General features: G+C 39.9%; 47 non-coding genes across 47 annotated transcripts; all 47 read left to right on the top strand.

Moving 5' to 3' along the window:
• The first annotated feature begins 1 nt into the window (after position 1).
• On the top strand, positions 2-74 carry TRNAA-UGC (transfer RNA alanine (anticodon UGC)). Its single transcript has one exon. It is a non-coding gene; the product is annotated as a tRNA-Ala (tRNA).
• Positions 75-262: 188 nt separating this feature from the next.
• On the top strand, positions 263-336 carry TRNAA-UGC (transfer RNA alanine (anticodon UGC)). The gene has a single exon. It is a non-coding gene; the product is annotated as a tRNA-Ala (tRNA).
• Positions 337-1039: 703 nt separating this feature from the next.
• On the top strand, positions 1040-1111 carry TRNAA-UGC (transfer RNA alanine (anticodon UGC)). Its single transcript has one exon. It is a non-coding gene; the product is annotated as a tRNA-Ala (tRNA).
• A 375-nt stretch (positions 1112-1486) lies between these two features.
• Positions 1487-1558, top strand: TRNAA-UGC (transfer RNA alanine (anticodon UGC)). The gene has a single exon. It is a non-coding gene; the product is annotated as a tRNA-Ala (tRNA).
• A 188-nt stretch (positions 1559-1746) lies between these two features.
• Positions 1747-1818, top strand: TRNAA-UGC (transfer RNA alanine (anticodon UGC)). The gene has a single exon. It is a non-coding gene; the product is annotated as a tRNA-Ala (tRNA).
• A 188-nt stretch (positions 1819-2006) lies between these two features.
• TRNAA-UGC (transfer RNA alanine (anticodon UGC)) lies at positions 2007-2078 on the top strand. The gene has a single exon. It is a non-coding gene; the product is annotated as a tRNA-Ala (tRNA).
• A 188-nt stretch (positions 2079-2266) lies between these two features.
• Positions 2267-2338, top strand: TRNAA-UGC (transfer RNA alanine (anticodon UGC)). The gene has a single exon. It is a non-coding gene; the product is annotated as a tRNA-Ala (tRNA).
• A 187-nt stretch (positions 2339-2525) lies between these two features.
• On the top strand, positions 2526-2597 carry TRNAA-UGC (transfer RNA alanine (anticodon UGC)). The gene has a single exon. It is a non-coding gene; the product is annotated as a tRNA-Ala (tRNA).
• Positions 2598-3048: 451 nt separating this feature from the next.
• TRNAA-UGC (transfer RNA alanine (anticodon UGC)) lies at positions 3049-3120 on the top strand. Its single transcript has one exon. It is a non-coding gene; the product is annotated as a tRNA-Ala (tRNA).
• A 188-nt stretch (positions 3121-3308) lies between these two features.
• TRNAA-UGC (transfer RNA alanine (anticodon UGC)) lies at positions 3309-3380 on the top strand. The gene has a single exon. It is a non-coding gene; the product is annotated as a tRNA-Ala (tRNA).
• Positions 3381-3568: 188 nt separating this feature from the next.
• Positions 3569-3640, top strand: TRNAA-UGC (transfer RNA alanine (anticodon UGC)). The gene has a single exon. It is a non-coding gene; the product is annotated as a tRNA-Ala (tRNA).
• Positions 3641-3828: 188 nt separating this feature from the next.
• On the top strand, positions 3829-3900 carry TRNAA-UGC (transfer RNA alanine (anticodon UGC)). The gene has a single exon. It is a non-coding gene; the product is annotated as a tRNA-Ala (tRNA).
• Positions 3901-4088: 188 nt separating this feature from the next.
• Positions 4089-4160, top strand: TRNAA-UGC (transfer RNA alanine (anticodon UGC)). The gene has a single exon. It is a non-coding gene; the product is annotated as a tRNA-Ala (tRNA).
• Positions 4161-4347: 187 nt separating this feature from the next.
• On the top strand, positions 4348-4419 carry TRNAA-UGC (transfer RNA alanine (anticodon UGC)). The gene has a single exon. It is a non-coding gene; the product is annotated as a tRNA-Ala (tRNA).
• A 451-nt stretch (positions 4420-4870) lies between these two features.
• Positions 4871-4942, top strand: TRNAA-UGC (transfer RNA alanine (anticodon UGC)). Its single transcript has one exon. It is a non-coding gene; the product is annotated as a tRNA-Ala (tRNA).
• Positions 4943-5130: 188 nt separating this feature from the next.
• TRNAA-UGC (transfer RNA alanine (anticodon UGC)) lies at positions 5131-5202 on the top strand. The gene has a single exon. It is a non-coding gene; the product is annotated as a tRNA-Ala (tRNA).
• A 188-nt stretch (positions 5203-5390) lies between these two features.
• On the top strand, positions 5391-5462 carry TRNAA-UGC (transfer RNA alanine (anticodon UGC)). The gene has a single exon. It is a non-coding gene; the product is annotated as a tRNA-Ala (tRNA).
• Positions 5463-5652: 190 nt separating this feature from the next.
• TRNAA-UGC (transfer RNA alanine (anticodon UGC)) lies at positions 5653-5724 on the top strand. The gene has a single exon. It is a non-coding gene; the product is annotated as a tRNA-Ala (tRNA).
• Positions 5725-5914: 190 nt separating this feature from the next.
• On the top strand, positions 5915-5988 carry TRNAA-UGC (transfer RNA alanine (anticodon UGC)). Its single transcript has one exon. It is a non-coding gene; the product is annotated as a tRNA-Ala (tRNA).
• Positions 5989-6434: 446 nt separating this feature from the next.
• On the top strand, positions 6435-6508 carry TRNAA-UGC (transfer RNA alanine (anticodon UGC)). The gene has a single exon. It is a non-coding gene; the product is annotated as a tRNA-Ala (tRNA).
• Positions 6509-6693: 185 nt separating this feature from the next.
• Positions 6694-6765, top strand: TRNAA-UGC (transfer RNA alanine (anticodon UGC)). The gene has a single exon. It is a non-coding gene; the product is annotated as a tRNA-Ala (tRNA).
• A 188-nt stretch (positions 6766-6953) lies between these two features.
• TRNAA-UGC (transfer RNA alanine (anticodon UGC)) lies at positions 6954-7025 on the top strand. The gene has a single exon. It is a non-coding gene; the product is annotated as a tRNA-Ala (tRNA).
• Positions 7026-7213: 188 nt separating this feature from the next.
• On the top strand, positions 7214-7285 carry TRNAA-UGC (transfer RNA alanine (anticodon UGC)). Its single transcript has one exon. It is a non-coding gene; the product is annotated as a tRNA-Ala (tRNA).
• Positions 7286-7473: 188 nt separating this feature from the next.
• On the top strand, positions 7474-7545 carry TRNAA-UGC (transfer RNA alanine (anticodon UGC)). Its single transcript has one exon. It is a non-coding gene; the product is annotated as a tRNA-Ala (tRNA).
• A 960-nt stretch (positions 7546-8505) lies between these two features.
• TRNAA-UGC (transfer RNA alanine (anticodon UGC)) lies at positions 8506-8577 on the top strand. Its single transcript has one exon. It is a non-coding gene; the product is annotated as a tRNA-Ala (tRNA).
• A 188-nt stretch (positions 8578-8765) lies between these two features.
• TRNAA-UGC (transfer RNA alanine (anticodon UGC)) lies at positions 8766-8837 on the top strand. Its single transcript has one exon. It is a non-coding gene; the product is annotated as a tRNA-Ala (tRNA).
• A 190-nt stretch (positions 8838-9027) lies between these two features.
• On the top strand, positions 9028-9099 carry TRNAA-UGC (transfer RNA alanine (anticodon UGC)). The gene has a single exon. It is a non-coding gene; the product is annotated as a tRNA-Ala (tRNA).
• Positions 9100-9289: 190 nt separating this feature from the next.
• Positions 9290-9363, top strand: TRNAA-UGC (transfer RNA alanine (anticodon UGC)). The gene has a single exon. It is a non-coding gene; the product is annotated as a tRNA-Ala (tRNA).
• A 185-nt stretch (positions 9364-9548) lies between these two features.
• TRNAA-UGC (transfer RNA alanine (anticodon UGC)) lies at positions 9549-9621 on the top strand. Its single transcript has one exon. It is a non-coding gene; the product is annotated as a tRNA-Ala (tRNA).
• Positions 9622-10586: 965 nt separating this feature from the next.
• On the top strand, positions 10587-10658 carry TRNAA-UGC (transfer RNA alanine (anticodon UGC)). The gene has a single exon. It is a non-coding gene; the product is annotated as a tRNA-Ala (tRNA).
• A 376-nt stretch (positions 10659-11034) lies between these two features.
• On the top strand, positions 11035-11106 carry TRNAA-UGC (transfer RNA alanine (anticodon UGC)). Its single transcript has one exon. It is a non-coding gene; the product is annotated as a tRNA-Ala (tRNA).
• A 188-nt stretch (positions 11107-11294) lies between these two features.
• Positions 11295-11366, top strand: TRNAA-UGC (transfer RNA alanine (anticodon UGC)). The gene has a single exon. It is a non-coding gene; the product is annotated as a tRNA-Ala (tRNA).
• Positions 11367-11554: 188 nt separating this feature from the next.
• On the top strand, positions 11555-11626 carry TRNAA-UGC (transfer RNA alanine (anticodon UGC)). The gene has a single exon. It is a non-coding gene; the product is annotated as a tRNA-Ala (tRNA).
• A 188-nt stretch (positions 11627-11814) lies between these two features.
• TRNAA-UGC (transfer RNA alanine (anticodon UGC)) lies at positions 11815-11886 on the top strand. The gene has a single exon. It is a non-coding gene; the product is annotated as a tRNA-Ala (tRNA).
• Positions 11887-12074: 188 nt separating this feature from the next.
• On the top strand, positions 12075-12146 carry TRNAA-UGC (transfer RNA alanine (anticodon UGC)). Its single transcript has one exon. It is a non-coding gene; the product is annotated as a tRNA-Ala (tRNA).
• A 188-nt stretch (positions 12147-12334) lies between these two features.
• Positions 12335-12406, top strand: TRNAA-UGC (transfer RNA alanine (anticodon UGC)). The gene has a single exon. It is a non-coding gene; the product is annotated as a tRNA-Ala (tRNA).
• Positions 12407-12596: 190 nt separating this feature from the next.
• TRNAA-UGC (transfer RNA alanine (anticodon UGC)) lies at positions 12597-12668 on the top strand. The gene has a single exon. It is a non-coding gene; the product is annotated as a tRNA-Ala (tRNA).
• A 190-nt stretch (positions 12669-12858) lies between these two features.
• Positions 12859-12930, top strand: TRNAA-UGC (transfer RNA alanine (anticodon UGC)). The gene has a single exon. It is a non-coding gene; the product is annotated as a tRNA-Ala (tRNA).
• Positions 12931-13118: 188 nt separating this feature from the next.
• Positions 13119-13190, top strand: TRNAA-UGC (transfer RNA alanine (anticodon UGC)). Its single transcript has one exon. It is a non-coding gene; the product is annotated as a tRNA-Ala (tRNA).
• A 450-nt stretch (positions 13191-13640) lies between these two features.
• Positions 13641-13712, top strand: TRNAA-UGC (transfer RNA alanine (anticodon UGC)). The gene has a single exon. It is a non-coding gene; the product is annotated as a tRNA-Ala (tRNA).
• Positions 13713-13902: 190 nt separating this feature from the next.
• Positions 13903-13976, top strand: TRNAA-UGC (transfer RNA alanine (anticodon UGC)). The gene has a single exon. It is a non-coding gene; the product is annotated as a tRNA-Ala (tRNA).
• A 185-nt stretch (positions 13977-14161) lies between these two features.
• TRNAA-UGC (transfer RNA alanine (anticodon UGC)) lies at positions 14162-14234 on the top strand. Its single transcript has one exon. It is a non-coding gene; the product is annotated as a tRNA-Ala (tRNA).
• Positions 14235-14422: 188 nt separating this feature from the next.
• TRNAA-UGC (transfer RNA alanine (anticodon UGC)) lies at positions 14423-14496 on the top strand. Its single transcript has one exon. It is a non-coding gene; the product is annotated as a tRNA-Ala (tRNA).
• Positions 14497-15199: 703 nt separating this feature from the next.
• Positions 15200-15271, top strand: TRNAA-UGC (transfer RNA alanine (anticodon UGC)). The gene has a single exon. It is a non-coding gene; the product is annotated as a tRNA-Ala (tRNA).
• Positions 15272-15647: 376 nt separating this feature from the next.
• Positions 15648-15719, top strand: TRNAA-UGC (transfer RNA alanine (anticodon UGC)). The gene has a single exon. It is a non-coding gene; the product is annotated as a tRNA-Ala (tRNA).
• Positions 15720-15909: 190 nt separating this feature from the next.
• Positions 15910-15981, top strand: TRNAA-UGC (transfer RNA alanine (anticodon UGC)). Its single transcript has one exon. It is a non-coding gene; the product is annotated as a tRNA-Ala (tRNA).
• Positions 15982-16171: 190 nt separating this feature from the next.
• TRNAA-UGC (transfer RNA alanine (anticodon UGC)) lies at positions 16172-16245 on the top strand. Its single transcript has one exon. It is a non-coding gene; the product is annotated as a tRNA-Ala (tRNA).
• The last annotated feature ends 106 nt before the right edge of the window (positions 16246-16351 follow it).

Raw genomic sequence — 16351 nt, 5'->3', positions numbered from 1 at the left:
CTGGGGGTGTAGCTCAGTGGTAGAGCGTTCGCTTTGCATGTGAAAGGCCCGGGGTTCGATCCCCCGCTCCTCAACACCTACTTTTTTCATTATAAAATTTTTGCTTCAAATTACAGATCCCCATCATCTTCCTTTCAGAATCAATTAAACTTATTTTAAAGTAATGATAGTCAAACTTTGTTTCGCGCATTCTTTCCGTGTTCATTTTTACGAAAACGACGCTTGTTTTCGATTCTTTTTCCGCAGAAAAGAAACAAGCTCTGGGGGTGTAGCTCAGTGGTAGAGCGTTCGCTTTGCATGTGAAAGGCCCGGGGTTCGATCCCCCGCACCTCGACGCCTACTTTTTTCATTCTAATATTTTTGCTTCGAATTACAGATCTCCATCATCTTCCTTTCAGAATCAATTAAACTTATTTTAAAGTAATGATAGTCAAACTTTGTTTCGCGCATTCTTTCCGTGTTCTTTTTTACGAAAAAGACGCTTGTTTTCGATTCTTTTTCCGCAGAAAAGAAACAAGCTCTGGGGGTGTAGCTCAGTGGTAGAGCGTTCGCTTTGCATGTGAAAGGCCCGGAGTTCGATCCACCGCACCTCCACACCTACTTTTTTCATTATAATATTTTTTCGAATTACAGATCTCCATCATCTTCCTTTCAGAATCAATTAAACTTATTTTAAAGTAATGATAGTCAAACTTTGTTTCGCGCATTCTTTCCGTGTTCTTTTTTACGAAAAAGACGCTTGTTTTCGATTCTTTTCCCGCAGAAAACAAACAAGCACTGTGGGTGTAGCTCAGTGGTAGAGCGCTCGCTTTGCATGTGAAAGGCCCGGGGTTCGATCCCCCGCACTTCCACACCTACTTTTTTCATTCTAATATTTTTGCTTCGAATTACAGATCTCCATCATCTTCCTTTCAGAATCAATTAAACTTATTTTAAAGTAATGATAGTCAAACTTTGTTTCACGCATTCTTTCCGTGTTCTTTTTTACGAAAAAGACGCTTGTTTTCGATTCTTTTTCCGCAGACAAGAAACAAGCACTGGGGGTGTAGCTCAGTGGTAGAGCGTTCGCTTTGCATGTGAAAGGCCCGGGGTTCGATCCCCCGTACCTCCACACCTTTTTTTTCATTATAAAATTTTTGCTTCGAATTACAGATCTCCATCATCTTCCTTTCAGAATCAATTAAACTTATTTTAAAGTAATGATAGTCAAACTTTGTTTCGCGCATTCTTTCCGTGTTCTTTTTTACGAAAAAGACGCTTGTTTTCGATTCTTTTCCCGCAGAAAGCAAACAAGCACTGTGGGTGTAGCTCAGTGGTAGAGCGTTCACTTCGAATTACAGATCTCCATCATCTTCCTTTCAGAATCAATTAAACTTATTTTAAAGTAATGATAATCAAACTTTGTTTCGCGCAATCTTTCCGTGTTCTTTTTTACGAATAAGACGCTTGTTTTCGATTCTTTTCCCGCAGAAAAGAAACAAGCACTGGGGGTGTAGCTCAGTGGTAGAGCGTTCGCTTTGCATGTGAAAGGCCCGGGGTTCGATCCCCCGTACCTCCACACCTCCTTTTTTCATTATAAAATTTTTGCTTCGAATTACAGATCTCCATCATCTTCCTTTCAGAATCAATTAAACTTATTTTAAATTAATGATAGTCAAACTTTGTTTCGCGCATTCTTTCCGTGTTCTTTTTTACGAAAAAGACGCTTGTTTTCGATTCTTTTTCCGCAGAAAAGAAACAAGCACTGGGGGTGTAGCTCAGTGGTAGAGCGTTCGCTTTGCATGTGAAAGGCACGGGGTTCAATCCCCCGCACCTCCACACCTACTTTTTTCATTCTAATATTTTTGCTTCGAATTACAGATCTCCATCATCTTCCTTTCAGAATCAATTAAACTTATTTTAAATTAATGATAGTCAAAATTTGTTTCGCGCATTCTTTCCGTGTTCTTTTTTACGAAAACGACGCTTGTTTTCGATTCTTTTTACGCAGAAAAGAAACAAGCACTGGGGGTGTAGCTCAGTGGTAGAGCGTTCGCTTTGCATGTGAAAGGCCCGGGGTTCGATCCCCCGCACCTCCACACCTACTTTTTTCATTCTAATATTTTTGCTTCGAATTACAGATCTCCATCATCTTCCTTTCAGAATCAATTAAACTTATTTTAAAGTAATGATCGTCAAACTTTGTTTCGCGCATTCTTTCCGTGTTCTTTTTTACGAAAAAGACGCTTGTTTTCGATTCTTTTTCCGCAGAAAAGAAACAAGCACTGGGGGTGTAGCTCAGTGGTAGAGCGTTCGCTTTGCATGTGAAAGGCCCGGGGTTCGATCCCCCGCACCTCCACACCTACTTTTTTTATTCTAATATTTTTGCTTCGAATTACAGATCTCCATCATCTTCCTTTCAGAATCAATTAAACTTATTTTAATTTATGATAGTCAAACTTTGTTTCGCGCATTCTTTCAGTGTTCTTTTTTACGAAAAAGACGCTTGTTTTCGATTCTTTTTCCGCAGAAAAGAAACAAGCACTGGGGGTGTAGCTCAGTGGTAGAGCGTTCGCTTTGCATGTGAAAGGCCCGGGGTTCGATCCCCCGCACCTCCACACCTACTTTTTTCATTCTAATATTTTTGCTTCGAATACAGATCTCCATCTACTTCCTTTCAGAATCAATTAAACTTATTTTAAATTAATGATAGCCAAACTTTGTTTCGCGCATTCTTTCCGTGTTCTTTTTTACGAAAAAGACGCTTGTTTTCGATTCTTTTTTTCCGCAGAAAAGAAACAAGCACTGGGGGTGTAGCTCAGTGGTAGATGGTTCGCTTTGCATGTGAAAGGCCCGGGGTTCGATCCCCCGCACCTCGATACCTACTTTTTTCATTCTAATATTTTTGCTTCGAATTACAGATCTCCATCATCTTCCTTTCAGAATCAATTAAACTTATTTTAAAGTAATGATCGTCAAACTTTGTTTCGCGCATTCTTTCCGTGTTCTTTTTTACGAAAAAGACGTTTGTTTTCGATTCTTTTTTTCCGCAGAAAAGAAACAAGCACTGGGGGTGTAGCTCAGTGGTAGAGCGTTCGCTTTGCATGTGAAAGGCCCGGGGTTCGATCCCCCGCACCTCCACACCTACTTTTTTCATTCTAATATTTTTGCTTCGAATTACAGATCTCCATCATCTTCCTTTCAGAATTAATTAAACTTATTTTAAATTAATGATAGTCAAACTTTGTTTCGCGCATTCTTTCCGTGTTCTTTTTTACGAAAAAGACGCTTGTTTTCGATTCGTTTTCCGCAGAAAAGAAACAAGCACTGGGGGTGTAGCTCAGTGGTAGAGCGTTCGCTTTGCATGTGAAAGGCCCGGGGTTCTATCCCCCGCACCTCCACACCTACTTTTTTCATTCTAATATTTTTGCTTCGAATTACAGATCTCCATCTACTTCCTTTCAGAATCAATTAAACTTATTTTAAATTAATGATAGTCAAACTTTGTTTCGCGCATTCTTTCCGTGTTCTTTTTTACGAAAAAGACGCTTGTTTTCGATTCTTTTTCCGCAGAAAAGAAACAAGCACTGGGGGTGTAGCTCAGTGGTAGAGCGCTCGCTTTGCATGTGAAAGGCCCGGGGTTCGATCCCCCGCACCTCCACTCCTGCTTTTTTCATTCTAATATTTTTGCTTCGAATTACAGATCTCCATCATCTTCCTTTCAGAATCAATTAAACTTATTTTAAATTAATGATAGTCAAAATTTGTTTCGCGCATTCTTTCCGTGTTCTTTTTTACGAAAACGACGCTTGTTTTCGATTCTTTTTACGCAGAAAAGAAACAAGCACTGGGGGTGTAGCTCAGTGGTAGAGCGTTCGCTTTGCATGTGAAAGGCCCGGGGTTCGATCCCCCGCACCTCCACACCTACTTTTTTCATTCTAATATTTTTGCTTCGAATTACAGATCTCCATCATCTTCCTTTCAGAATCAATTAAACTTATTTTAAAGTAATGATCGTCAAACTTTGTTTCGCGCATTCTTTCCGTGTTCTTTTTTACGAAAAAGACGCTTGTTTTCGATTCTTTTTCCGCAGAAAAGAAACAAGCACTGGGGGTGTAGCTCAGTGGTAGAGCGTTCGCTTTGCATGTGAAAGGCCCGGGGTTCGATCCCCCGCACCTCCACACCTACTTTTTTTATTCTAATATTTTTGCTTCGAATTACAGATCTCCATCATCTTCCTTTCAGAATCAATTAAACTTATTTTAATTTATGATAGTCAAACTTTGTTTCGCGCATTCTTTCAGTGTTCTTTTTTACGAAAAAGACGCTTGTTTTCGATTCTTTTTCCGCAGAAAAGAAACAAGCACTGGGGGTGTAGCTCAGTGGTAGAGCGTTCGCTTTGCATGTGAAAGGCCCGGGGTTCGATCCCCCGCACCTCCACACCTACTTTTTTCATTCTAATATTTTTGCTTCGAATACAGATCTCCATCTACTTCCTTTCAGAATCAATTAAACTTATTTTAAATTAATGATAGCCAAACTTTGTTTCGCGCATTCTTTCCGTGTTCTTTTTTACGAAAAAGACGCTTGTTTTCGATTCTTTTTTTCCGCAGAAAAGAAACAAGCACTGGGGGTGTAGCTCAGTGGTAGATGGTTCGCTTTGCATGTGAAAGGCCCGGGGTTCGATCCCCCGCACCTCGATACCTACTTTTTTCATTCTAATATTTTTGCTTCGAATTACAGATCTCCATCATCTTCCTTTCAGAATCAATTAAACTTATTTTAAAGTAATGATCGTCAAACTTTGTTTCGCGCATTCTTTCCGTGTTCTTTTTTACGAAAAAGACGTTTGTTTTCGATTCTTTTTTTCCGCAGAAAAGAAACAAGCACTGGGGGTGTAGCTCAGTGGTAGAGCGTTCGCTTTGCATGTGAAAGGCCCGGGGTTCGATCCCCCGCACCTCCACACCTACTTTTTTCATTCTAATATTTTTGCTTCGAATTACAGATCTCCATCATCTTCCTTTCAGAATTAATTAAACTTATTTTAAATTAATGATAGTCAAACTTTGTTTCGCGCATTCTTTCCGTGTTCTTTTTTACGAAAAAGACGCTTGTTTTCGATTCGTTTTCCGCAGAAAAGAAACAAGCACTGGGGGTGTAGCTCAGTGGTAGAGCGTTCGCTTTGCATGTGAAAGGCCCGGGGTTCTATCCCCCGCACCTCCACACCTACTTTTTTCATTCTAATATTTTTGCTTCGAATTACAGATCTCCATCTACTTCCTTTCAGAATCAATTAAACTTATTTTAAATTAATGATAGTCAAACTTTGTTTCGCGCATTCTTTCCGTGTTCTTTTTTACGAAAAAGACGCTTGTTTTCGATTCTTTTTCCGCAGAAAAGAAACAAGCACTGGGGGTGTAGCTCAGTGGTAGAGCGCTCGCTTTGCATGTGAAAGGCCCGGGGTTCGATCCCCCGCACCTCCACTCCTGCTTTTTTCATTCTAATATTTTTGCTTCGAATTACAGATCTCCATCATCTTCCTTTCAGAATCAATTAAACTTATTTTAAAGTAATGATCGTCAAACTTTGTTTCGCGCATTCTTTCCGTGTTCTTTTTTACGAAAAAGACGCTTGTTTTCGATTCTTTTTTTCCGCAGAAAAGAAACAAGCACTTGGGGTGTAGCTCAGTGGTAGAGCGTTCGCTTTGCATGTGAAAGGCCCGGGGTTCGATCCCCCGCACCTCGATACCTACTTTTTTCATTCTAATATTTTTGCTTCGAATTACAGATCTCCATCATCTTCCTTTCAGAATCAATTAAACTTATTTTAAAGTAATGATCGTCAAACTTTGTTTCGCGCATTCTTTCCGTGTTCTTTTTTACGAAAAAGACGTTTGTTTTCGATTCTTTTTTTCCGCAGAAAAGAAACAAGCACTGGGGGTGTAGCTCAGTGGTAGAGCGTTCGCTTTGCATGTGAAAGACCCGGGGTTCGATCCCCCGCACCTCGACACCTACTTTTTTCATTCTAATATTTTTGCTTCGAATTACAGATCTCCATCATCTTCCTTTCAGAATCAATTAAACTTATTTTAAATTAATGATAGTCAAACTTTGTTTCGCGCATTCTTTCCGTGTTCTTTTTTACGAAAAAGACGCTTGTTTTCGATTCTTTTCCCGCAGAAAAGAAACAAGCGCTGGGGGTGTAGCTCAGTGGTAGAGCGTTCGCTTTGCATGTGAAAGGCCCGGGGTTCGCTCCCCCGCTCCTCAACACCTACTTTTTTCATTATAAAATTTTTGCTTCAAATTACAGATCCCCATCATCTTCCTTTCAGAATCAATTAAACTTATTTTAAAGTAATGATAGTCAAACTTTGTTTCGCGCATTCTTTCCGTGTTCATTTTTACGAAAACGACGCTTGTTTTCGATTCTTTTTCCGCAGAAAAGAAACAAGCTCTGGGGGTGTAGCTCAGTGGTAGAGCGTTCGCTTTGCATGTGAAAGGCCCGGGGTTCGATCCCCCGCACCTCGACGCCTACTTTTTTCATTCTAATATTTTTGCTTCGAATTACAGATCTCCATCATCTTCCTTTCAGAATCAATTAAACTTATTTTAAGTAATGATAGTCAAACTTTGTTTCGCGCATTCTTTCCGTGTTCTTTTTTACGAAAAAGACGCTTGTTTTCGATTCTTTTTCCGCAGAAAAGAAACAAGCACTGGGGGTGTAGCTCAGTGGTAGAGCGTTCGCTTTGCATGTGAAAGGCCCGGGGTTCGATCCCCCGCACCTCCACACCTACTTTTTTCATTCTAATATTTTTGCTTCGAATTACAGATCTCCATCATCTTCCTTTCAGAATCAATTAAACTTATTTTAAATTAATGATAGTCAAACTTTGTTTCGCGCATTCTTTCCGTGTTCTTTTTTACGAAAAAGACGCTTGTTTTCGATTCTTTTTCCGCAGAAAAGGAACAAGCACTGGGGGTGTAGCTCAGTGGTAGAGCGTTCGCTTTGCATGTGAAAGGCCCGGGGTTCGATCCCCCGCACCTCCACACCTACTTTTTTCATTCTAATATTTTTGCTTCGAATTACAGATCTCCATCATCTTCCTTTCAGAATCAATTAAACTTATTTTAAATTAATGATAGTCAAACTTTGTTTCGCGCATTCTTTCCGTGTTCTTTTTTACGAAAAAGACGCTTGTTTTCGATTCTTTTTCCGCAGAAAAGAAACAAGCACTGGGGGTGTAGCTCAGTGGTAGAGCGTTCGCTTTGCATGTGAAAGGCCCGGGGTTCGATCCCCCGCACCTCCACACCTACTTTTTTCATTCTAATATTTTTGCTTCGAATTACAGATCTCCATCATCTTCCTTTCAGAATCAATTAAACTTATTTTAAATTAATGATAGTCAAACTTTGTTTCGCGCATTCTTTCCGTGTTCTTTTTTACGAAAAAGACGCTTGTTTTCGATTCGTTTTCCGCAGAAAAGAAAAAAGCACTGGGGGTGTAGCTCAGTGGTAGAGCGTTCGCTTTGCATGTGAAAGGCCCGGGGTTCTATCCCCCGCACCTCCACACCTACTTTTTTCATTCTAATATTTTTGCTTCGAATTACAGATCTCCATCTACTTCCTTTCAGAATCAATTAAACTTATTTTAAATTAATGATAGTCAAACTTTGTTTCGCGCATTCTTTCCGTGTTCTTTTTTACGAAAAAGACGCTTGTTTTCGATTCTTTTTCCGCAGAAAAGAAACAAGCACTGGGGGTGTAGCTCAGTGGTAGAGCGTTCGCTTTGCATGTGAAAGGCCCGGGGTTCGATCCTCCACACCTGCTTTTTTCATTCTAATATTTTTGCTTCGAATTACAGATCTCCATCATCTTCCTTTCAGAATCAATTAAACTTATTTTAAATTAATGATAGTCAAACTTTGTTTCGCGCATTCTTTCCGTGTTCTTTTTTACGAAAAAGACGCTTATTTTCGATTCTTTTCCCGCAGAAAACAAACAAGCACTGGGGGTGTAGCTCAGTGGTAGAGCGTTCGATTTGCATGTGAAAGGCCCGGGGTTCGATCCCCCGCTCCTCAACACCTACTTTTTTCATCATAAAATTTTTGCTTCAAATTACAGATCCCCATCATCTTCCTTTCAGAATCAATTAAACTTATTTTAAAGTAATGATAGTCAAACTTTGTTTCGCGCATTCTTTCCGTGTTCATTTTTACGAAAACGACGCTTGTTTTCGATTCTTTTTCCGCAGAAAAGAAACAAGCTCTGGGGGTGTAGCTCAGTGGTAGAGCGTTCGCTTTGCATGTGAAAGGCCCGGGGTTCGATCCCCCGCCCCTCGACACCTACTTTTTTCATTCTAATATTTTTGCTTCGAATTACAGATCTCCATCATCTTCCTTTCAGAATCAATTAAACTTATTTTAAATTAATGATAGTCAAACTTTGTTTCGCGCATTCTTTCCGTGTTCTTTTTTACGAAAAAGACGCTTGTTTTCGATTCGTTTTCCGCAGAAAAGAAACAAGCACTGGGGGTGTAGCTCAGTGGTAGAGCGTTCGCTTTGCATGTGAAAGGCCCGGGGTTCTATCCCCCGCACCTCCACACCTACTTTTTTCATTCTAATATTTTTGCTTCGAATTACAGATCTCCATCTACTTCCTTTCAGAATCAATTAAACTTATTTTAAATTAATGATAGTCAAACTTTGTTTCGCGCATTCTTTCCGTGTTCTTTTTTACGAAAAAGACGCTTGTTTTCGATTCTTTTTCCGCAGAAAAGAAACAAGCACTGGGGGTGTAGCTCAGTGGTAGAGCGTTCGCTTTGCATGTGAAAGGCCCGGGGTTCGATCCCCCGCACCTCCACACCTGCTTTTTTCATTCTAATATTTTTGCTTCGAATTACAGATCTCCATCATCTTCCTTTCAGAATCAATTAAACTTATTTTAAAGTAATGATCGTCAAACTTTGTTTCGCGCATTCTTTCCGTGTTCTTTTTTACGAAAAAGACGCTTGTTTTCGATTCTTTTTTTCCGCAGAAAAGAAACAAGCACTTGGGGTGTAGCTCAGTGGTAGAGCGTTCGCTTTGCATGTGAAAGGCCCGGGGTTCGATCCCCCGCACCTCGATACCTACTTTTTTCATTCTAATATTTTTGCTTCGAATTACAGATCTCCATCATCTTCCTTTCAGAATCAATTAAACTTATTTTAAAGTAATGATCGTCAAACTTTGTTTCGCGCATTCTTTCCGTGTTCTTTTTTACGAAAAAGACGTTTGTTTTCGATTCTTTTTTTCCGCAGAAAAGAAACTAGCACTGGGGGTGTAGCTCAGTGGTAGAGCGTTCGCTTTGCATGTGAAAGGCCCGGGGTTCGATCCCCCGCACCACGACACCTACTTTTTTCATTCTAATATTTTTGCTTCGAATTACAGATCTCCATCATCTTCCTTTCAGAATCAATTAAACTTATTTTAAATTAATGATAGTCAAACTTTGTTTCGCGCATTCTTTCCGTGTTCTTTTTTACGAAAAAGACGCTTGTTTTCGATTCTTTTCCCGCAGAAAACAAACAAGCACTGGGGGTGTAGCTCAGTGGTAGAGCGTTCGCTTTGCATGTGAAAGGCCCGGGGTTCGATCCCCCGCTCCTCAACACCTACTTTTTTCATTATAAAATTTTTGCTTCAAATTACAGATCCCCATCATCTTCCTTTCAGAATCAATTAAACTTATTTTAAAGTAATGATAGTCAAACTTTGTTTCGCGCATTCTTTCCGTGTTCATTTTTACGAAAACGACGCTTGTTTTCGATTCTTTTTCCGCAGAAAAGAAACAAGCTCTGGGGGTGTAGCTCAGTGGTAGAGCGTTCGCTTTGCATGTGAAAGGCCCGGGGATCGATCCCCCGCACCTCGACGCCTACTTTTTTCATTCTAATATTTTTGCTTCGAATTACAGATCTCCATCATCTTCCTTTCAGAATCAATTAAACTTATTTTAAAGTAATGATAGTCAAACTTTGTTTCGCGCATTCTTTCCGTGTTCTTTTTTACGAAAAAGACGCTTGTTTTCGATTCTTTTTCCGCAGAAAAGAAACAAGCTCTGGGGGTGTAGCTCAGTGGTAGAGCGTTCGCTTTGCATGTGAAAGGCCCGGAGTTCGATCCACCGCACCTCCACACCTACTTTTTTCATTATAATATTTTTTCGAATTACAGATCTCCATCATCTTCCTTTCAGAATCAATTAAACTTATTTTAAAGTAATGATAGTCAAACTTTGTTTCGCGCATTCTTTCCGTGTTCTTTTTTACGAAAAAGACGCTTGTTTTCGATTCTTTTCCCGCAGAAAACAAACAAGCACTGTGGGTGTAGCTCAGTGGTAGAGCGCTCGCTTTGCATGTGAAAGGCCCGGGGTTCGATCCCCCGCACTTCCACACCTACTTTTTTCATTCTAATATTTTTGCTTCGAATTACAGATCTCCATCATCTTCCTTTCAGAATCAATTAAACTTATTTTAAAGTAATGATAGTCAAACTTTGTTTCACGCATTCTTTCCGTGTTCTTTTTTACGAAAAAGACGCTTGTTTTCGATTCTTTTTCCGCAGACAAGAAACAAGCACTGGGGGTGTAGCTCAGTGGTAGAGCGTTCGCTTTGCATGTGAAAGGCCCGGGGTTCGATCCCCCGTACCTCCACACCTTTTTTTTTCATTATAAAATTTTTGCTTCGAATTACAGATCTCCATCATCTTCCTTTCAGAATCAATTAAACTTATTTTAAAGTAATGATAGTCAAACTTTGTTTCGCGCATTCTTTCCGTGTTCTTTTTTACGAAAAAGACGCTTGTTTTCGATTCTTTTCCCGCAGAAAGCAAACAAGCACTGTGGGTGTAGCTCAGTGGTAGAGCGTTCACTTCGAATTACAGATCTCCATCATCTTCCTTTCAGAATCAATTAAACTTATTTTAAAGTAATGATAATCAAACTTTGTTTCGCGCAATCTTTCCGTGTTCTTTTTTACGAATAAGACGCTTGTTTTCGATTCTTTTCCCGCAGAAAAGAAACAAGCACTGGGGGTGTAGCTCAGTGGTAGAGCGTTCGCTTTGCATGTGAAAGGCCCGGGGTTCGATCCCCCGTACCTCCACACCTCCTTTTTTCATTATAAAATTTTTGCTTCGAATTACAGATCTCCATCATCTTCCTTTCAGAATCAATTAAACTTATTTTAAAGTAATGATAGTCAAACTTTGTTTCACGCATTCTTTCCGTGTTCTTTTTTACGAAAAAGACGCTTGTTTTCGATTCTTTTTCCGCAGAAAAGAAACAAGCACTGGGGGTGTAGCTCAGTGGTAGAGCGTTCGCTTTGCATGTGAAAGGCCCGGGGTTCGATCCCCCGCACCTCCACACCTACTTTTTTCATTCTAATATTTTTGCTTCGAATTACAGATCTCCATCATCTTCCTTTCAGAATCAATTAAACTTATTTTAAATTAATGATAGTCAAACTTTGTTTCGCGCATTCTTTCCGTGTTCTTTTTTACGAAAAAGACGCTTGTTTTCGATTCTTTTTCCGCAGAAAAGAAACAAGCACTGGGGGTGTAGCTCAGTGGTAGAGCGTTCGCTTTGCATGTGAAAGGCCCGGGGTTCGATCCCCCGCACCTCCACACCTACTTTTTTCATTCTAATATTTTTGCTTCGAATTACAGATCTCCATCATCTTCCTTTCAGAATCAATTAAACTTATTTTAAATTAATGATAGTCAAACTTTGTTTCGCGCATTCTTTCCTTGTTCTTTTTTACGAAAAAGACGCTTGTTTTCGATTCTTTTTCCGCAGAAAAGAAACAAGCACTGTGGGTGTAGCTCAGTGGTAGAGCGTTCGCTTTGCATGTGAAAGGCCCGGGGTTCGATCCCCCGCACCTCCACACCTACTTTTTTCATTCTAATATTTTTGCTTCGAATTACAGATCTCCATCATCTTCCTTTCAGAATCAATTAAACTTATTTTAAATTAACGATAGTCAAACTTTGTTTCGCGCATTCTTTCCGTGTTCTTTTTTACGAAAAAGACGCTTGTTTTCGATTCTTTTTCCGCAGAAAAGAAACAAGCACTGGGGGTGTAGCTCAGTGGTAGAGCGTTCGCTTTGCATGTGAAAGGCCCGGGGTTCGATCCCCTGCACCTCCACACCTACTTTTTTCATTCTAATATTTTTGCTTCGAATTACAGATCTCCATCATCTTCCTTTCAGAATCAATTAAACTTATTTTAAATTAATGATAGTCAAACTTTGTTTCGCGCATTCTTTCCGTGTTCTTTTTTACGAAAAAGACGCTTGTTTTCGATTCTTTTTCCGCAGAAAAGAAACAAGCACTGGGGGTGTAGCTCAGTGGTAGAGCGTTCGCTTTGCATGTGAAAGGCCCGGGGTTCGATCCCCCGCACCTCCACACCTGCTTTTTTCATTCTAATATTTTTGCTTCGAATTACAGATCTCCATCATCTTCCTTTCAGAATCAATTAAACTTATTTTAAAGTAATGATCGTCAAACTTTGTTTCGCGCATTCTTTCCGTGTTCTTTTTTACGAAAAAGACGCTTGTTTTCGATTCTTTTTTTCCGCAGAAAAGAAACAAGCACTTGGGGTGTAGCTCAGTGGTAGAGCGTTCGCTTTGCATGTGAAAGGCCCGGGGTTCGATCCCCCGCACCTCGATACCTACTTTTTTCATTCTAATATTTTTGCTTCGAATTACAGATCTCCATCATCTTCCTTTCAGAATCAATTAAACTTATTTTAAAGTAATGATCGTCAAACTTTGTTTCGCGCATTCTTTCCGTGTTCTTTTTTACGAAAAAGACGTTTGTTTTCGATTCTTTTTTTCCGCAGAAAAGAAACAAGCACTGGGGGTGTAGCTCAGTGGTAGAGCGTTCGCTTTGCATGTGAAAGGCCCGGGGTTCGATCCCCCGCACCTCCACACCTACTTTTTTCATTCTAATATTTTTGCTTCGAATTACAGATCTCCATCATCTTCCTTTCAGAATTAATTAAACTTATTTTAAATTAATGATAGTCAAACTTTGTTTCGCGCATTCTTTCCGTGTTCTTTTTTACGAAAAAGACGCTTGTTTTCGATTCGTTTTCCGCAGAAAAGAAACAAGCACTGGGGGTGTAGCTCAGTGGTAGAGCGTTCGCTTTGCATGTGAAAGGCCCGGGGTTCTATCCCCCGCACCTCCGCACCTACTTTTTTCATTCTAATATTTTTGCTTCGAATTACAGATCTCCATCTACTTCCTTTCAGAATCAATTAAACTTATTTTAAATTAATGATAGTCAAACTTTGTTTCGCGCATTCTTTCCGTGTTCTTTTTTACGAAAAAGACGCTTGTTTTCGATTCTTTTTCCGCAGAAAAGAAACAAGCACTGGGGGTGTAGCTCAGTTGTAGAGCGCTCGCTTTGCATGTGACAGGCCCGGGGTTCGATCCCCCGCACCTCCACTCCTGCTTTTTTCATTCTAATATTTTTGCTTCGAATTACAGATCTCCATCATCTTCCTTTCAGAATCAATTAAACTTATTTTAAAGTAATGATCGTCAAACTTTGTTTCGCGCATTCTTTCCGTGTTCTTTTTTACGAAAAAGACGCTTGTTTTCGATTCTTTTTTTCCGCAGAAAAGAAACAAGCACTTGGGGTGTAGCTCAGTGGTAGAGCGTTCGCTTTGCATGTGAAAGGCCCGGGGTTCGATCCCCCGCACCTCGATACCTACTTTTTTCATTCTAATATTTTTGCTTCGAATTACAGATCTCCATCATCTTCCTTTCAGAATCAATTAAACTTATTTTAAAGTAATGATCGTCAAACTTTGTTTCGCGCATTCTTTCCGTGTTCTTTTTTACGAAAAAGACGTTTGTTTTCGATTCTTTTTTTCCGCAGAAAAGAAACAAGCACTGGGGGTGTAGCTCAGTGGTAGAGCGTTCGCTTTGCATGTGAAAGACCCGGGGTTCGATCCCCCGCACCTCGACACCTACTTTTTTCATTCTAATATTTTTGCTTCGAATTACAGATCTCCATCATCTTCCTTTCAGAATCAATTAAACTTATTTTAAATTAATGATAGTCAAACTTTGTTTCGCGCATTCTTTCCGTGTTCTTTTTTACGAAAAAGACGCTTGTTTTCGATTCTTTTCCCGCAGAAAAGAAACAAGCGCTGGGGGTGTAGCTCAGTGGTAGAGCGTTCGCTTTGCATGTGAAAGGCCCGGGGTTCGATCCCCCGCTCCTCAACACCTACTTTTTTCATTATAAAATTTTTGCTTCAAATTACAGATCCCCATCATCTTCCTTTCAGAATCAATTAAACTTATTTTAAAGTAATGATAGTCAAACTTTGTTTCGCGCATTCTTTCCGTGTTCATTTTTACGAAAACGACGCTTGTTTTCGATTCTTTTTCCGCAGAAAAGAAACAAGCTCTGGGGGTGTAGCTCAGTGGTAGAGCGTTCGCTTTGCATGTGAAAGGCCCGGGGTTCGATCCCCCGCACCTCGACGCCTACTTTTTTCATTCTAATATTTTTGCTTCGAATTACAGATCTCCATCATCTTCCTTTCAGAATCAATTAAACTTATTTTAAATTAATGATAGTCAAACTTTGTTTCGCGCATTCTTTCCGTGTTCTTTTTTACGAAAAAGACGCTTGTTTTCGATTCTTTTTCCGCAGAAAAGAAACAAGCTCTGGGGGTGTAGCTCAGTGGTAGAGCGTTCGCTTTGCATGTGAAAGGCCCGGAGTTCGATCCACCGCACCTCCACACCTACTTTTTTCATTATAATATTTTTTCGAATTACAGATCTCCATCATCTTCCTTTCAGAATCAATTAAACTTATTTTAAAGTAATGATAGTCAAACTTTGTTTCGCGCATTCTTTCCGTGTTCTTTTTTACGAAAAAGACGCTTGTTTTCGATTCTTTTCCCGCAGAAAACAAACAAGCACTGTGGGTGTAGCTCAGTGGTAGAGCGCTCGCTTTGCATGTGAAAGGCCCGGGGTTCGATCCCCCGCACTTCCACACCTACTTTTTTCATTCTAATATTTTTGCTTCGAATTACAGATCTCCATCATCTTCCTTTCAGAATCAATTAAACTTATTTTAAAGTAATGATAGTCAAACTTTGTTTCACGCATTCTTTCCGTGTTCTTTTTTACGAAAAAGACGCTTGTTTTCGATTCTTTTTCCGCAGACAAGAAACAAGCACTGGGGGTGTAGCTCAGTGGTAGAGCGTTCGCTTTGCATGTGAAAGGCCCGGGGTTCGATCCCCCGTACCTCCACACCTTTTTTTTTCATTATAAAATTTTTGCTTCGAATTACAGATCTCCATCATCTTCCTTTCAGAATCAATTAAACTTATTTTAAAGTAATGATAGTCAAACTTTGTTTCGCGCATTCTTTCCGTGTTCTTTTTTACGAAAAAGACGCTTGTTTTCGATTCTTTTCCCGCAGAAAGCAAAAAAGCACTGTGGGTGTAGCTCAGTGGTAGAGCGTTCGCTTCGAATTACAGATCTCCATCATCTTCCTTTCAGAATCAATTAAACTTATTTTAAATTAATGATAGTCAAACTTTGTTTCGCGCATTCTTTCCGTGTTCTTTTTTACGAAAAAGACGCTTGTTTTCGATTCTTTTTCCGCAGAAAAGAAACAAGCACTGGGGGTGTAGCTCAGTGGTAGAGCGCTCGCTTTGCATGTGAAAGGCCCGGGGTTCGATCCCCCGCACCTCCACTCCTGCTTTTTTCATTCTAATATTTTTGCTTCGAATTACAGATCTCCATCATCTTCCTTTCAGAATCAATTAAACTTATTTTAAAGTAATGATCGTCAAACTTTGTTTCGCGCATTCTTTCCGTGTTCTTTTTTACGAAAAAGACGCTTGTTTTCGATTCTTTTTTTCCGCAGAAAAGAAACAAGCACTTGGGGTGTAGCTCAGTGGTAGAGCGTTCGCTTTGCATGTGAAAGGCCCGGGGTTCGATCCCCCGCACCTCGATACCTACTTTTTTCATTCTAATATTTTTGCTTCGAATTACAGATCTCCATCATCTTCCTTTCAGAATCAATTAAACTTATTTTAAAGTAATGATCGTCAAACTTTGTTTCGCGCATTCTTTCCGTGTTCTTTTTTACGAAAAAGACGTTTGTTTTCGATTCTTTTTTTCCGCAGAAAAGAAACAAGCACTGGGGGTGTAGCTCAGTGGTAGAGCGTTCGCTTTGCATGTGAAAGACCCGGGGTTCGATCCCCCGCACCTCGACACCTACTTTTTTCATTCTAATATTTTTGCTTCGAATTACAGATCTCCATCATCTTCCTTTCAGAATCAATTAAACTTATTTTAAATTAATGATAGTCAAACTTTGTT

The sequence above is a fragment of the Parasteatoda tepidariorum genome, chromosome 10 (assembly GCF_982258835.1).
Source record: "Parasteatoda tepidariorum strain Cologne lab strain chromosome 10, Ptep-v5.0, whole genome shotgun sequence".
In the NCBI taxonomy this organism is placed as follows: domain Eukaryota; kingdom Metazoa; phylum Arthropoda; class Arachnida; order Araneae; family Theridiidae; genus Parasteatoda; species Parasteatoda tepidariorum.
The sequence above is the reverse complement of the archived record's forward strand: the minus strand, read 5'-3'. Positions and strand labels throughout refer to the sequence as shown.